Genomic DNA, 18006 nt, shown 5'->3' on the forward strand with positions numbered 1-18006 from the left:
GTCAGGTACCACAGAGGGAGCTTCCTTCCATGTCAGCCAGCCCCAAACCACAAATGGAGAATGGCAAGCCCAGGGCATGACGCCAGGAGGCAATCACGTCCACAGCTGGAAGCACCTAGCAGACCCGTACAGAACGGGCACAATTGCACTTAATCCTCAAAGCTCCAGGACTCAGGCACAGCCAGCCATTCTGTTACTACAGGGAGGGGATTGAGATTCCCAGAGAGGGGGCAACACCCCTCCAAGGTCACACAGCATGGCCATGCTGAAGAACAGAATGTGGGTCCGCCTGGAGGCAGAGCCCCGACTCTCCACATTCATTTGTGATGGATGCCAAGTCCTTTGCTCCATTCAGCCCGCTTCCTCCAGTGCACAGACTCATCTCTCTCTCTCTCTCTCTCTCTCTTTTTTGGTCAGTTATGGGGCTTGAATTCTGGGCCTGAGTGCTATCCCTGAGCAATTTTGCTTAAGGCTAGCACTTTGCCACTTTGAGGCACAGCACCACTTCAGGTTTTTGTTTTCTGTTTTTTGTTTGTAATTAACTGGAGATAAGAATCTCACAGACTTTCCTGCTTGGGCTGGCTTTGAACCACAATCATCAGCTCTCAGCCTCCTGAGCAGCTAGGATTACAGGCGTGAGCCACTGGTGCCTGGCATTGTCTTCTCCCTTTTCTGGAAAAAATAGCCTCTTGGGCCCTCATCCACTGTCATGCTAAAGCCGAAGGCCAAGTCCCAGAATGAATTAGTGATAGATGTGAGCCAAGCAGCATGGCCGGCCTCCTGTAGACACATTACACATTCTATGGGCTACTTTTCAAAACTTCTTTAGTAGAATGTGTCTTTGTAAAGACTGCCATGCTGTCAAGAGTCTAGAGCAGGCTGGGTACAGGATTGGTGTGAGTTAATACCTCTTAAGGGTCTTTGTATCTTTATGTCTGTCTTCTGGCCCAGTTCGCTCTGTAAGAGAACAGATCCCATTTCCACAGGAGGTCAGGGAGGCGCAGCCCATCCCTCCTCCCAGCTGGGCAGGTGGCTTGTCACCTGTGCCATCGGTGTCACTGATAAGTTCCCAACGCTTAGGAGTCCCTGGTCAGGGCTGTCCCTGACCACCTCCTGCCCAGATGGCAGCCCCTGGAGGGAGCTCGCTAGGCTGAGCTGGAAGCTTCTGGCAGGGTTTTGTGGATGCCAACCTGGCTGCACATGGTGATAAACGGAGGAAAGTGGTGGGTGTGGGTGGCACTGGGCAGCATTTGGGCATGCTCAGTAATGCGTCAGCAGAGTGAAGGCTGGCAGGACCTGGCTCACCAACGTCCTCCCCAGCCTCCCATCAGCGAGAAGTGTGATGCTGAGCAGCATTCCTTGGCTGTGCGTAAGGATTTGTCAGAAAGTTCCTCAGAGCCAGCTCCAAGCAGTGGAAATGAGGCTGGACTTAGGAAGTCAGAGGGTTCACATGGAGTCTCCTGTTCCACCAGCTCACCAACAATCCCGCAACCCAGGTCTGCTTCCCCCCTGGGTTAGAGGACAGGCTGGCGAGGGAAGGTTGAGGGGAGGGGAGGGGAGGAACGGGAGGGGAGGGGAGGAAGGGGAGGGAAAGGGCGGGGAGGAAGGGGCGTGGTTCCTTCCCACAAGGAGGTAAGAGTACAAGGCCTTAAGATACCTGTGTGGAGTCTTTCCCAAGTGATAGCTCACTTGGCATAAGGTCTGGTGGCTGAAAAATTCCCCTTCTTCCCTTCCTCTCTATCTATTCATTTATGTATGCATCCATTCATTAATCTATTCACCCATCCATCTCCCCCTGTACCCACCCACCCCATCCATCAACTATCCCTGTATACCCACGCTTCTATCTATCCACCTACCCATCCATCCATCTACCCATCTACCTGTATACCCAACTGTTTATCCTTCTGTCTACCTCTCCATCACCCATGGATGCATCTATCCATCTATCTATCCATCCAGCCATCCACTCATCCATCCACCCACTCGTTTGTCTTCCATACACCCATCTACCATCCAGCTATCCGTCCATTCCCCTCTCCCTTCCTTCCTTTCTCTCTGCTATGCTGGGGAATGAGGGTATGGTAGAGATTGGAGAAAACAAAACCCTGGAAATAATAGGGCCTAGGAGCCCTTGGGATGAGGGGCTAATCCCACTGGTGTACCTCCTTCTGAGCAATAGAGAGGATGGCAAAGGTGAGTCCTAAGGAGATGGGAAGGCAGGGGAGGGCCCCCCACTTCCAGAGCTCGCTGTGGCCCAGGAGCTGGTACCTCTACTTGGCCTAAACAGTCAGGCACACGTCACCTATCTACCCTGTCTGTGTGTGAGCCAGCTTCAAGGCATCTGGCAGTTTTACACTGGTGAAATTGAGCCTGAGAGGGAGAGAAGTGACTTGGCTCATGTCTCACTCTGCGCAAGCAATGGTGAGCTTCCAATGGTGAGAGCTTCCACCAACTCCCATAAACCTAGCTTCTCAGGAGGCTGAGATCTGAGGATCTAAGTTCAAAGTCAACCCTGGCAGGCAAGTCTGTGAAACTCTAATCTCCAATTAACTACCAGAAAACCAGAGGTGAAGCTGTGGCTCAAGTAATAGAGGAGCAATGGTCTTGAGTGGACAAAAGCTTAGGGACAGCACCCAGGCCCTGAGTTCAAGCCTCAGTACCAGCATGGGGGGGGGGATTGAACACCATAGGGGCAGAGGAGAGGCCCTCTGGCCCAGGAAAGCCCCTGGGCGGGGACTTTGTTGGGTGAAGCTACCTGACTCCTCCTGGGAGCTGGGGTCCCTGAGCCTTGGGCCTGGAGTTGTAGACAGAGGCTGGCTCATGAGGGGGCCCAGGGCTCAGGGGAGCAGGAGAGGTCTTCTCCTACCCCTCTCCTTCCTCCATCCCAGCCCCTTAGGCTGTTGCCTGAATGTGACAAGTTCATCTTCCTCTGCACGCTACCACACAGGCAACAAGGAAGGTAGCACCGCCCACCATAGCTCCCTATCCCAGGCATACCCGCTCTGCAGTGCAGCTTCCCTGAGCAATGCTCCACTCTCTTCTCTCTTTCCTGGAGACCCTCCATAGCCTCACTCCTGTCTGTCCTGAGAGAGGACAGCCTGGGGCCACCGTCCTGCATCCTCATCAGCACTGATTATGAAGTGCTGGGGCCAGCACTTCAGTGTCCCTGAGACTCTGGGATGGCCAGTACCCTCCTTCCCTCCCTCCCCAAGATGCCAAGTTCCCCCTCTGAACACTGTCACCACCCACTGAAACCAAAGGTGGCTGGGAAAGACTAGAGAGCTGCAAAACGCTGCAAAATGATGGGACGCAACTGTCACCATCACCACCCGTGGAGAATACATGGCTGTCCAGCCACACAGCCACATTGTCACTGCAGGGGTGTGGGGGTGGGCGGGGGGGGACACAACACATAGGGCTTGTTTGTCAGCAGGGATGCAGATATTTATCGCCAAACGGCCCCCTGAATTCAGACTGATTGTTGTGATGTTGTGAAATTGAACTGGATCATGATTTATTGGATCAAATATTTACCAAGAACCACACCGCAAGCTGGGTGCTGGTAGCTCATGCCTGTAATCCTAACCACTCAGGAGGCTGAGATCTGAGGAATGTGGTTCGAAGTCGGCCAGGGCAGGTAAGTCTGGGAGTCTGTGACACTTTTATCTTCAATTAATCACCAAAAAGCTGGAAGTGGCACTGTGGCTCAAAGTGGTAGAGCACTAACCTTGAGCAGAAAAGCTCAGTGCCTAGGCCTTGAGTTCAAGGACTAGCACAACCAAAGGAAAAAAAAGAAAGAACCAGACTGCACATTGCACATCTCCTGAATCATTTCATTTAACCCTTACCTAGCAAAATGGGTGCTGTTATGACCCCATTTCATGGGCAAGGCCATGAAAGCCCACAGAAGGTCACTAACTGCCTTATGTTTGTCTACCTGCTTAGGTGGACCTCGTTGTGATTCAGGGGAGACTGCTGGTCTCCAAAGCAGACTCCTGACAAGATATGGTTCCACGGGGCATGCTCGTGAATGGGTTGCCACAGTGGGGGAGCTTGAACCCAGTGCTGTTCTATCCCAAGTCAAGCAAGCAAGCACAGAGCTTCTGGAAGCCGCTAGCATCCTCCCCCGAGCCAGCTGGAGACTTCTGGCGGGGGACAATCCAGCCTTGCCATCTCTTGACAGATGGGAGCCCCTGAGGCCCAGAGAGGGGCGAGGATGGGGCCGAGGTCACACTGTGCCCCGGGGCTCTCCACAGCAGGCTCCTGCCTGGGCCAGACAGCTTTATTAAGTGCCCCAGATGGCGGCTCAGCCCATCTGCAGGGAGTGGGGTCGGGAGGGGCGCTCTGATGAAGAAGAACAGCTCAGTTCATAAATCACTCTTTTCACTCTCACTCCCTCCAGCCCCTGGGCAGCTTTCTGGAGAAAGCGAGAGTGAGAGAGAGAGAAAGAAAAGAGGCAGGTGGATTGGGAGATGAAGACGCTCCACTGGAGAAAAGCACAAGCACCTAGAAATGTCTTATGCACATCACTGCCAGGAGAGGGCGCCATGGTCCAGGACAGAGCCCCGTAGGGTCTCCTTGCCACTGGAGCCCCCGTTCCTCATATGTGACAGGGGGCTCTTCAGCAGCTAGCATCACCCCAAGGATTATACGATGGCATAGAAGCATTCATATACCAGTCAGCACACAGAAAAGTTCCTTCTTGCTGTTCTTCCCTGGCACCTGCCCCCTGAGCTTGGTCCAAGGCACAGAGGCTACTCATTCAAGTGTAGTAAGGATCGATAACCCCAGGACTCAGAGAAGCATGCTCAGGACAGAGGATGGGGAACCAGCCTGGATGTGTGGGGACCACAGGGCAGGAATCGCCACTTACTGATGCCAGGAGCTGAGTTCCTAGCCTGTACTTCCACTGGTCTCACTTGATCCTCCACACAGTGTTACCATCCTTTCCTCTCACGGAGGCAATCATGGAGTCAAGGGCTCAGGAAGGGCTGCATCTGGGACCCCTAGACCCACCCCCTTTCCCCCATCAGCGTGCAGGCTGAGGTTTGTAAGAAGAACACGGATTCTCGCCATGGGGTTGGAGGCTGGGGAGGGGAGGTCTGTGCTCACTGGCTGAGACTGCAGGGCCTTGTCCCAAGACAGACGGCTCATAAACAAGCAATTGGCTCTGAATTCTGGCAAGCCTGGCCAATGGCACTCAGGGATATGGACACAGATGAATGGGGGCTACAAGCTAATTAGGCTCCAGAGGGGGGAGCGCCCCTGAGGGCTGACGGCACCCGGGAAGCAAAGCCCGCTATGGATGTAATTGGATCTTCAATGACAGCCTCCCTGGACCCCGTACTCACTGAGTTCTGGCTGTGGAGGGGCCAAAGGGCGTGGGCAACATCTGTGAGACCAGCCGGGGAACTCTGGCCTTGTAATGGGCTTTCCGTCTGGCCTTGTAATGGGCTTTCCGTCTGTCCTAGGACTCCTATGGGTATTTCCATCATGGCAGCCTTTACAGAAGAAGAGCCAAGCTGGGTATCCGTGGCTTAATGTCTGCAATCCTACCTACACAGGAGGCTGAGATCTGAGGATCATGGTTCAAAGCCAGCCTGGGCAGGAAGTCTGTGAGACTCTTACCTCCAATTAACAACCAGAAAACTGGAAGTGGTACCATGGCTCAAACTGATAGAGGGCTAGCCTTGAGCAAATGGAGTTCAGGGACAATGTCCAGGCTCTGAGTTCAAGCCCCACAACTGACTAAAAAAAAAAATAGCCTTAGCTAGGGCTGTCTAACTCCTCATGGTCATGGGAAGAGCTGCGTCCCAAAGAGGGATAGAGTCCTGCTCACAGCCACACAGCATGATGAGAACCACCAACTCCTAAAGCTTCCTAAGACTGATTTGTGATGACCCCTAATGTCACTGCCTCCTCCCACCCCTGTAAGATAGGCACTCTTTGTTTTTGAGCTGGGGATACTGTGGCTCCCTGGACTCAAATCACATAGTAAGTTGGATGAAGTCTTGAGACAAGAAGGGTTTTTTGCTCTTCGACCCTGGTTTTCCTCCAGAGTGTGGCTCTAAGGACCTGGAGCCTGCTGGTCCCCAGAGTGACCCTGGTCACCATCGGTGTCTCCCACTGCCCTACCAAGTGCCTTCCTAACATGGGGGCCACAGAAGCACCAAGCCCACGCTATGCTGTGTCTGAACCTGGCCTTGAACTCAAGTAGGCTGTTTGCAAAGGCTTCAAGGAATCTAGCAGATTTTTTTCCTGCCTGGGCTAGCTTCCAACTATGATCTTCCAGATCCCAGCTTCCCGAATAGCTAGGATGATGGGTATGAGCCCTGGGAAGATTCCATCACAGGCAGGGTGCTAGAGGTCAGGTGATCAAGGGGCTGGGCGAAGGGTGCTGAACTTGGCAGGTGCAGAGGCCAGAGGAAGCCACTCTACGTATCAGACAAGGACTCGGCCCTCCACATCCTTGGAATTCAAGACCAGTGGGGTGTCCAGTACCCAGGTATGGCTGAAGTGGACAAAAAATTATGTCTAAGGGCTCAAGAATGAGGAGATTGTCCCTCCCTGGGGTCCGTTCACATCCTGAGCACAGCTGAACCCTCCAGGCCAGCTCTGCCAGCCGTGCCCAGCGATCTGCAAGGGCAGGCGTGAGCAGGGCAGAACTGGCTAGGCACCTACTGGCCCAGGCCCCAGGGAGCCCGGACTGGGAGGGGGCAGGGAGAAGCCGCGCTGGCCTGCTGAGGGGAGAAGGGGGCAGCCCCAGAGTCCAGCTGCACCCAACGCCCAGGGAAGGGGCTACGGATGGGAAGGGGCAGGAGGCATGGCTGCCTTGGTGGGGTTCAGGGAGGGCATGCTCACAGCCACCGTGGATGCCAAACCCAGCATTCTCCACCACTGGATCTCCCAGCATGCTCTCCTCCCATCCTCTCTCCCCGTGAGCACCCTCGGCCTCTGTACGAGTCCCGTGACCAGGCTTACAGAAGGGCAACCCATAGCTCCGTGGGACCTGGGCCTGAGGAGATGGCCAGCAGTGGACCTGAGGCTCTTGTCAGGATGGCCCTGCCTCAGCTGCTCGTGCGGCTCCTCTAGACACAGACAGACAGACAGACAGACACACACACTTTCATGGCCAGCCTCGTCCAAGCAATGCCCGCTGCTTTACCCAGCCAAGGCCTTGCTTTACACTGGAAACTTCATACACCATCATGTCAACCACAGCCTGCCTTTGGTCAGCTCTTCCTGTGTACTTGGCGGTGAACTAAGGGTACGCAGATCCTCAAGAGATCCCTGCCAGATGGGTCCGCTCCACCATTGCTCTGTGATTGAACTGGGCCCAGAGAGGGCAGGCAACTTGCTTCAGGTCACTCAGCCGCACTGCAATGGTCACTCTTACCCCTCAGCAGGTACCTCCCACCTTTGCCTCATCCCCCAGACAGCTCAAGCCAGGGCTTCCGACTTTTCAAGACCATAGGACCCTCCCCCAGACAGACTACAAACCCTCCACTTTCTGAGTCTCCTTAAGACCTACCCGGGGTAGCAAGTCTCATAAAATCAACACATTAAACACTCCGGGTTCCCCATGTGCCAGGAGCTGTACTTCAGCCCCTTTCTAACTTATGTGGGGTTCAGAGATGGCAAGGAAGCTTCCCAGGGAAGACTAGCTGGTGAGGGGATGAACCTGAGGCCCCTGGGTGACACGGGCCAGGACCCCTGCTACTTGCTGAGAGGCAGATGCCAGCGGTAAAGAGAGTGAGCTGGCAGCCACAAGTCTGTGCTCAAATCCAGACTCCAGGTCCTGAGCAGAGCCTGCCTTGTCTCTGACTCTCTTATCTTCTGTCTCTTTCTCACAGCCAACTGGATCTCTCCCTCCTTACATTCATCGCCTCCCCCCTACCCCACCCCGAGCTTGAGGCTCAAAAGAGATCCTTTGAAAGACCTGGTGATCCATCCCAAAATACGCAGGGCTGTTGCTGGGGCAACCTAGCCCACCACACAATCCAGATTTAAATACTGAATGGGTTCATGGCTATTAAGGGGGCCTGGGAACCAGGAGGGTAAGGGCACAAGTCTGAGTTGGGATGAGGGGTTTGGGGGAGCGACCCCCACTCCTACCCTCCTCCCACAGAAAAGTGTGGGAAGGGTTTCTGGACCCACTGTCGTGCTGGTAGGGGTCTGTGGACCCTGGGCAAGAGGTGGGAGCCACAATCCTACAGCTGGGGGCACATGAGGGGCGGGTGGGGTGCTTGGGGGGGAGAGAGAGGGACAGGTGTCTTGCAGGTGGACAGAACAAACCTACCTTGTCCCCACAAATGCTGGCTGACAGTCAATGCTGGCCATGCCTTCCCATCATCTCCTCTGTGATAATCTCATGACACAGCCGAGGAAGCTGGTGTCGGAGAGGGAAGGGACACAGCTAGGCCACACAGCTGTGGAGTGGATGGCAGATTGGATCCTAGAGCAGTGTGGCTCCAACGTGATATCTGGCTGGCAGACAGGGAGCACTTTTTATAGATCATGGGTTCTACTACAAGGATCCCATGGGTGGGGTGGGGGGATGGGGAGACAGCGGGAAGAAGAATTGGTGTTCCATTTTACAGATGCGGAAACTGAGGCCCAAGAGGGGAGGTAAGATCACAGGCAAGAGGGAAGGCCTGGATTTAGGCCTCAGCAGATATACACATACATGCACAGATGTATATACACATGTGGACACTCTAATACAATGTACAGGACACATGTGCACATACATGCACACAGAGAAATGACCGCTGATTACTTTCCTACCCTCATGGTCTCGCTAATGCTATGAAAAGAAATTCAAGGCCAGGAGCCAGTGGCTCACGTCTGTAATCCTAGCTACTCAGGAGGCTGAGATCTAAGGATCATGGTTTGAAGCCAGCCAGGGCAGGAAAGTACCCGTGAAATTTTTATATCTAATTAAATACTCAAAACACTGAAGTGGTGTTATGACTCAAAGTGGTAGAGTGCTAGTTTTGAGCAAAAAGCTCACGGCCAGCACCCAGGCCCTGAGTTCAAGCCCCAGGATTGACCAAAAAATAAATAAAACAACAAATAAATTCAAGTCCCTTTGGACAGTGCCTCAGCCAACATCAAATTTATTTCTAAACAGCCAGACCTTCCAGGAGGAAATCTCACTCGCATGGATGTCTGCTCCCGTGAGAGAGGGCAGCCCTTCCTGGCATCTCACCTAATGCTCTCCTGCTTTACATTAGCCATAGTCTGACTCTCTGACCCGGACTCTCCACCACAGCCCCGTAGTCCTTTGTGTCACGCTCCCTCCTGATTCTTACATCCCCTCATGGAAGCAGAGTGGGAGACACTCCGATCAGGAAGCTCCTGTGCTGTCCCTGCAGCTTGCCCGCCCATTTCACAGTTCCATGGCCTGCGGTCAATGTCTCAGCCATTTCTCTGCCTGTTCCTCTCACCAGGGGCCTGGCTCACATCTCTGTCTGATGCTGGGGTCCATGTGGGGTGATCTTCCTGAAACCACTCATCCATCCATCCAGAGGTGGCAGGAATCTTCCTTCCTGTCCCTTGAGGCTTCCTGCAAACAGGCCAGGAAGAGCGCGAACAGAAATGGAGCACCAGCCTTACCCCACAGTCCTGTGGGGTGCCAGTAACTTCCATTTGCCCCCCAACAAATATACAAACAAAGAAACAAATACAGGAGAGTCTTCTCAGGACCACTTGAGTTGATGCTGGTCCCCTGGCCTAAATTAAGGAAGATCACAGCCTTTCCCACAGGACTGACTATAGGTATTTGGAGTTAGATTATGGAGGGAAAACAGCTGACAAACAGAGGTGGTGACAGGCACGCCAGAGATGCAAAGCCTTTGAGGAAATGAATCAGAAGCTGTCCCGTGGATGGGCAGGGGGGAACTGGGTCCAGCTTTTTTTTATTCTGTCCCATAAAGAGCCCCTGGAGTCAGAAAGACGTGCAGGATGGGGGCTGGGGAAGGGGAGGCAGAGGGATTGGCCTCTCCCTGCACACAGGGCCTTGGACAAAGTAGAGCTTGGATGTGCTCCGTTTTGCCATGGAGCCGGTCCACACGCCACTCAAATGTTCACCATGCCGGGGTGAGTCCCAGCCAGGAAGGAGGCTAGCTACCCCTTGCTCTGGGGTGGAGGAGCAAGTACTTACTCACTGCCTACGGCTCCAGCCAGGACTCCGCCTTTTTGGCAAAAGAATGACGCTGATCGAGCTGGTTTTCTCCGCAGAGCTTAGGTCCAGAAGTGTTTCAGACTTGGGAGCTATTTGGACTTTAGAAGAGCTACTTTCAAAAAGCCAAGATTTCAGAGTATTCGATTAGGAAGGCGGAACCCCCTCACTGTCCTTGTCTTTTCGGGGGGTGGATCTTGGGTTCTCCATTTTGGGGGGATGGAGCAGAACCCACAGTGGGCTGTGCTTGGGGTGGGGGGACAAAGCCAGGGGGAGCAAGAGCGGAGGTGCCAGACACTTATCTAGGATGATGTTGACAACTTTACGAAGATCCAGCCAGTAAATCCCTTAGGCTCCACCATGGGATGGTGTGTGCCTCGGCTGAGTGTAGAAGGCGCAGGGCCAGCAGGGCTTTCCGGGAAGAGACTGGGCAGGACTCAGCCACAGGCTGACTTTAAGAACACTTAGGAGCTTGCCTTGAGCTGCAAGATTAGAAGTGAATGGGGTTCTCCTGGCTTTTGGATAGGAAGGAAGAAACTGTCCATCCCTGGGGTCTGGGTTCAGGCCTCAGAGCAGGCTGACATCCCTTCTCTGAGCCTGCCTTGAACACGACCTCCTCCCAGAGTTGTTGTGGGGGATGGAGGGGTTCAAGGAACGACCTCCCTTAGCAAACAGAAAATGCTGGGCACATGGTGTCCAGCAAATTGCAGAAGACAATTCTAGCCTTGTTTCCCCAGGATCTGTGGAGGCTAAGCAGGTCTTAGGGAGGGTACAGGGCTAAAGAATGGCAGGGGGAAGGGGAGGGAGTAGTGCTGTGGCTCAAGTGGTAGAGTGCTAGCCTTGAGCCAAAGAAGCTCAGGGACAGTGGCCAGACCCTGATTTCAAGCCCCAGAATGGGAGAGGGGGGAAGTCAGTGGGGGGAGGGAAAGGAAGAATTGTGGGTGGACACAGAACTGGTCACTCACCAAGACCAAGAGCCTGTGACCTTGCTGCTCTTTGGAACCCAGCAAGAATTCCCCTGGCTGAGCCCCCTGCAGAGATTGCTCAGAGTAGGCGTGCGTGTGTGCGTGCGTGCATGCGTGCGTGCGTGTGTGCATGCGTGTGCCTTCTGAAATCTATAGGACAGCCATGGTCAGCCTACCTGCCGTGGGCCAAGACCCCATCTTCCTATAGCCAGTATGAGTGACCCCCCCCCCCCGTCCCCCAAACAAAAATCCCTCCAGAGCTCCTTTTCTGAAGGGGAAAAACTCGGTCTTGTCATTTTGGATATAAATGATGGCCTGGATATTTGATGAAGTGGTTATGATGTTAAAAAGTAAATCCAGATCCATTTGTGGCTCTACAGAGCTGAGAAGTGCCAGACAGGACACCATGGGGACAGATTTAAAAGCAAGTGTTTTCCAAGGCTGGGTGATTAGAGGGTACATGCCTGTCAGCTGCATAGGAGACATAAATAGGAGGATTGAGGTCCAGGGCAGCTTGGATCCTACTTGGGAAGGTAACTAACTCAAAAGAACAAAAAGAACTAGGAATATGGCTCAATTTGTACAGTGCTTGAGGCTCTGAGTTCAAATCCCAGTACTGAAACAAAACAAAAATTTCCCCCCCCAACTCCCCCCCACAAACTAGAGTTCTCTGAAGCAGAGGGTCTGGGAGTGGGGTAGGGCTGTCCACTCCACTCCACTAGTGAGTCTTTCCTCTCTTCCCTGTGGTACCACGTGTTTTGAGCGTGTTGAACTCTGTGGGGAAATCTCCCTCCCCCCACATCCTCAAGACCAGAACAAGGTGTCAGTACCCAGGAACATGTCCCCAGGTCTGCTCTGGATGCTGCTAGAGGGTCTCTGGGAGGGGCTATGGGATAGGCTCACATGGAGGAACTGTTCCTGAGGACAGAAGGACTCAAGGCAAATCCAAGTAAGCCAGAAATCTGGGTTGTTTAAACTTCAAAGCCAGTCAGCTACCTTTGGCTGGCCAGGCTCTACCCTCTTGGCCTTGGGCCCTTCCTTCCAAGAGCTCCCTACCAGTGCATAGTCACACACACACACACACAGCATAGACACACACAGCATAGACACACACACACACATAGCCTGTGGGTGCATGCACATCACTTCCTGGTGAGATGGCAGGCCATCAGCCAACTCAGCTGGACCCTGGTCTCTTAAAGCACTCTTCCTATGGGACCTGAACATAACTCCCCCAGGCTTGCTCTGGGCCTGTGACCCCAAGAGGGAGGTGTCTGCCTTTCATTTAGGGGCTCTGCAGGCATTCACCCTTGTACAAAGCAGCTCTCTTGAGATAGCCTGGGGACTCTGGGCCCCTGCTGGGTGCAGGGGGCCCTGGGAGCCTCCTTGCAGGGAAAAGGAAGGATTCGGGAGGTGTTTCATTTCCCCAGGCAGCCAGCGTTAATTAAGGAAGAGGAAGTGGCGGGCGGGATTTCCCGCAGGGGGCTGGAGAGTGGCTCCTGACCCTACCTCTCTGTGCTGTATGACCTTGGCTAAGTGACTTGGCATCTTAACTCCCAAAAGGTGACTCCAGAACCAGGCTGGGAGTTGCCAGGAACTCTTGCTAACCTGAGTTAAGAAGATGGTTCTCTCTTCTGGGGTGTAATTCTGAACAGCAAAAGTTACCAGAAGAGATGGAACTAGAGAAGAAGAGAATCAGAGAAGAGGAGACCGTAACTAGAGAAGCGGTGAGCTTTCTACAGAAAGGATTCTATTGGGCTCTCCCAGGTACATGTTCACCTAAGAGACAAACCTGGAAGTTGAACTTGGCTCCCAGTAGCTGGGTACTTGAGTACCTGCAACTGAGAGGGAAGAGGTGGTGGCTGGAGCTTTGGGCAGTATCAGGTACCCAGTAGGAGCTCAGGAGGCTGGGCTCCAGCAGGGACATGATAGATTGTTTTCCATCGTTCGGTGAGGCTTCCATCAGTCTCTTGATGTGATAACTCCTTAGTTCAGGATAAGACCCTGGAGGAAATGGATCTAGGATGGGAACAGAGGGATCCCAAAGCTATGCTATTTGTTGCCCTTCTCCCCACATTTCTAGTTGCCCAGCATAGTGCAAAGGTCAAATTGCCTGTGAAACAGGGATGTGATTTACTTGACCTCATCATTGAGGCTCAAAGAATTCCCCCCTTCCCAGGATACTCTGCCCCAGCCATGGGGCTACACCTGTCCTGATGCTTCTGGAAGAGGCTGGTCGTCATGGGTTGCAATTGAGGCTCAAGGGGTAGCTGGCTCCTAGATGGAAGCCAGGGCAGGAAAGCCAGGACAGGGAAAGGGCTGTCCTGCTGCTGCCCATCTAGCTCTCTGGTTCATCCTTCACTTCTCGTTCAGATGTCTGATCAGATGGGAAAGAGGCAGGAAAGAGGGAAGGAAGGAAGAAAGGGAAGGGGAAGAGGAAGGGGAAATAAGAGTCAGAAAAAGAAAGGAAAAGAAAATCGCCATACTGACCTCTTACATATCCTGAGTTGACCCTTGAGGAAACTCTACCAGAAAACACAGGACCAGCTAAACAATTTGCAGGGCCCAATAAAAACCAAGAGTCCTGTGTTCAAAAGTTATCAAGAGCTGGGTACCGAAGGTTCAGAACCTGTAATCCTAGCTACACAGGAGGCTAAAATTTGAGGACTGCAGTTTGAAGCCAGCCTGGGCAGTAGGTTTCCAGCTGACCATCAAAAAGCCAGAAGTGAAGCTATGGTTCAAAGAGTAGAGTGCCAGCCTTGAGCCGGAAAAAGCTAAGGGCCAGTGGCATGGACCTGAGTTCAAGCCCCAGTGCTAGCAGCAAAAAAAATAAAATAATAAAATTTAAAGTTGGTAAGAATTGCAGGATGCCAACAGCCACCTATTGTCAAGTGCAAGGCTCCAAGAAGCTGGCCTGGGGAGGGGCTATTACCATTTCCTTTGTGTTGCTCTGTGATCAGAGGATCAGAGGTGCAGTAGCTTGAATGCTTGCAGGGATTATGAAACACCACGTGTCACTCCTGCCTTTCTAGAAATTTAGGGGCCCAGTCTAGAGAAGAGAGCGGAGGGCACATTTACCTCTACATCGATTTTATTCTACACATTCCTACAATTTTTTTCCCCATTTAACTTCAGAATATACCCACAGTTCCTTTCATATAAAAATGAAATGCTGTCTCCCAAATCTTTAAGGAGCATCAGTGTTCTGGTAGGGTGCACAGGGCTGGTTAATCCTTCAGATTTGTGCCTGGGGAGTGGCACTGGGCTCCACATTCTATCGCTTCAGCAATACTACATAGCCAACGTCAGCTATTCATTCCTTCTCCCCTCTACCCCTCCCCGTGTGGCTCTCCTCCAGGAAGGACCACAGGCCTGGGAGCAGACAGCCTTTCCATAGGCCAGGATGTAGGCTGGACCTCATCACCCTACCATCTAGGGGCTCCAGTTGGGGACTGGACATCCATCTGTGGTGGGCCAAGGACAGTGTTGGTTTTCTGCTTAGCCTGCCTCTCTAATGGTGGATAACTGTGGTTTAATTTGGGGAGGCCATGGCTGGGGATCTCAGGGGTGGGGTTGTGATATTTGGGAGAGAGAACCTCTGATGGTATACGGGTGCTGATGGCATGGAGGGAACATGGTATGTGTTTTGGGGTTGCTTTGGGAAGCTGTGTCTTGATCCAGGATAGACTGGGCCATGCATGTGTGCATGCATGTGCGAGTGTTAGCCAGTGGCCACGGACAACTGTGTGCTGGTCCGAGTATAGGGCATGAAGAGCAGAGGCGGGGTGGGCGGGGAGAACCAAGCTGAGTGACACTAAGGCTGGAAGCAGGGGTCCAGCCTTGAGAATGCAAACAAAAATGTCCCTTTTTCCCATGGCTGGCACACAAGCTCTATCAACACTAATTAGGCGGGCTGGGAATTCCCATAGCTTCTTAATTGCTCTGAACCAACTCCAGAGCAGGGAGGGGCTGGAACACCCACCCCATCCTGTAAGATGATGATGGTCCCAGTAGCTGTGTGTTCCTTGTTCTCTCCCCTTCTCCCTCACCCTGGGACCCCAGAGACCCAGGGAGAGGGTCTATCAGAGGCGTAGGGTGGAGGGGCCCTCACGGGGAGGGTTTGCCTGCTGCATGTAGGTGAGAGAGGCCAGGGTGGGACTTTGGAAGGCACGGTATAGGCTATGGCTAGTACTCTGTCCTGTACCACTCCAAACCAGTGCTTCCTGCTGCCGCTGGCTCTGCCCATCCTATTCCTAGCCAATATCTACTGCACGATCTAAATTCTAATGGCAAAGACCCCGCCCCATCTCAATGCCCTGAAGCCAGACCTCTCAGGAAACCACAGGCGGCCATTAGAGAGCCCTTAGCTGCCCGGTGAGAAGTCCTTTGCCACCTAACCGGCCCGGGGGGGGGGGGGGTTGTCCCCAAGGCCATTGTAGGGACACACACACACACACACACACCCTCCCTGAAGGGTCTCCTTTCCTAGATGCTGAGATTCCCCTCAGACCCACCCCATGGCTGTCCAGTGCATCTGCCCAGTGTCCCCAGGGCCTTGGCTGCAGCTCCCTCCACCCCCACCCCGCCCATCTGTCTGGGCTTCCAGAAGACCAACCAGCTCGGCCCTTTGTTCTCCTGCCTGGAACCTGGAGTCTTGCTACGATAGACCTCCTGTAGGCCACTCTCCTGCTCCTAGTAAAAAGAGTTGAATCAGTGCCCAGGATTAGCTGACTGCCAGCGATTTTCATTTTCTTCTTGATACTCAGGTAATTTCTATTAAACAAGGAACGCGTACGACTCATGTAACTAAATCTCTGTCAAAGGGCCATGAGACCTCACACTCTGAAAGCTGCCTGGTCTGTCAGGGCTGTGATCTAGACCTGGAATTACCCGGTCTCTGAATTATCCCTCCAGAGAACTGCTACTAACTCTGAAACCCAGCATGATGTCTCTGCCCATGTGAATCTCCTTTACCACTTCTGTAGCCCAGGCATGGTCCCCTGTGATCAGTGGGGACCACTGCAGAGATAAAGAGTCCTTGGAGCCGGGCGCCAGTGGCTCACGCCGCTCAAGTGGTAGAGCACTCGCCTTGAGCTGACGGAGCTGAGGGACAGCGCTCAGGCCCAGAGTTCAAGCCCCACAACTGACCAAAACTAACTAACTAACTAAATAGTCCTGGGGACTAGAGGAAGGTGACAGGGCCATTGGCAGCCTCTACCCTGAGCATTTCTGAGTCTCTAAGAGGGAGGACACTAGCCCCAGAAGGACTCCTGCTACTGAGGGTTCAGGGCCCTCAAATCATAGGGCTGGCCTGGAGTAGCCCGGCTCCAGCCCCCCCAGCTCCCTCCCCTCACCCCATGTCTCCTCTGTTCCAGGACCTGTAGCCTGGCCAGATATCGACCTGGGGGTTTCAACTCAGGGCTTGGGTGCTCTCTCTGAGCTTATTTTGCTCAAAGCTAGAGCTCTAGTACTAGTGAGCTACAGCTTCACTTCTGGCTTTCTTTTTTGGTTCTTAATTGGAGATAAGACTCTTGAGTACTTTCCTCCTGAGCAGCTAGGATTACAGGCGCGAGCCAGAGGCACCGCTGACAACCAGCCGCTTTCTTCCATATACCTCGGTCACCTCCGGCCACGCTGAGGTGGCATCAGTAGAATCCTAGTCTTCCCCACACTGTGGGAGCTGTGTCTCCTGTTGCAGATGAGGAAACTGAGGCCAGGGACCTGAGGAGTTAGCTCAGGAGGGCATGGTGGCACGCTAGGATGGGGATGGGGAGAGCACCATGGGTGGCACTGCAGGTGGCGGCCTAGTCTGCCCAGCGAGGTCTGCACAGGCCCAGCTCAGACGATGCCCTAAGGCCCAGGGGCCCCCACCTAGGCCCCGCCCCATGCGGTGCTCAGGGGGCTGAGGAATGATGGGAGCTGTGATTCTAGTAGGCACCTCCCACTGGCAAATCACACTGGCCCTCCCCATCCCAGAAGGAAAAGAACCCTGTGGAAGTCAGTTTCCCCAGGCCTGGAGGGAGGGGCTTTAGTCCCGTGTCTTGCGCTGTCCCTTTGCCTTGTTTTCTTTCTTTTTTCTTTTCTTTTTTTGTTGCTGTTGGTTGTGGGGTTTGAACTCTGGGCCTGGGCACCGTCCCTCAGCCTCTTCAGCTCATGGTGAGCACTCTACCACTTGAGCCACAGAGCCACTTCCGGTTTTCTGGTATATTATTGGAGAGAAGAGTCTCCAAAAGTCTCCAGGACTGTCTTGCCTGGGCTGGCTTTGAACTGAGACCCTCAGATCTCAGCCTGAGCCATCGGCGCCCAGCCCCTTGCCTCTAGGCATAGTCCCTTCCGCTGCTTTCTTCCTCAGTCAAGGGCTTTGTCTGCCAAGGGTATACATTTTTCTTTCTGGAGCCTGACAGATGAAGAGTCACCAGACCTCAGAGTCACCACTAATCCCTGGGGGTGGTCACACAATGCCAGGCCCAGAGTCTTCAGCTCCTTAAGCTGCCTCAGTACCCTGGGAGAGTGTCCAGGCCCCCACGGCCTCCAGTTTGTCAGGTTTTCTGGCCACTGGGGGAAAAAAATTCTTAGCCACCATAAAATCCCTGAAGCAACATTGACCACCCCTCTCTCAGGTTGCCATGTGGGGCTGGGCTGCCCTGGGGTCCTAGGGTGAGGAGAAGCTCTAGACAGCCACAGGATTGCTGGAATAAAGGAGAATGGAGATCATCGGCTAATGATCCAATGATATCCCACAGCACACTCTGATCTCCAGCATCCGTTCAAGCCTCTCTTCCTCTGGAAAGCCCTCCGTGGTGCCCTGTGCCCCCAACAACCTGGGTACCACAGACACAGGACTCATGACAACCC

General features: G+C 53.5%; 1 protein-coding gene across 3 annotated transcripts in view; it reads right to left on the bottom strand.

The window, feature by feature from the left end:
• The window catches only part of Tspan18 (tetraspanin 18), a 131455-nt gene that overhangs the window by 13580 nt on the left and 99869 nt on the right, over positions 1–18006 (bottom strand). The window contains exon 1 of one of the 3 annotated variants that reach the window (XM_013029978.1): positions 10169–10217. The exons of the other annotated variants lie outside the window; for them this stretch is intronic. The gene's annotated coding sequence lies outside the window, so the exon portion shown is untranslated. Of the gene's footprint in view, positions 1–10168; positions 10218–18006 lie in introns of those variants that run through there. 3 annotated transcript variants of the gene reach the window in all.

The sequence above is a fragment of the Dipodomys ordii genome, unplaced genomic scaffold (assembly GCF_000151885.1).
Source record: "Dipodomys ordii isolate 6190 unplaced genomic scaffold, Dord_2.0 Scaffold125, whole genome shotgun sequence".
NCBI classification, from domain to species: Eukaryota; Metazoa; Chordata; class Mammalia; order Rodentia; family Heteromyidae; genus Dipodomys; species Dipodomys ordii.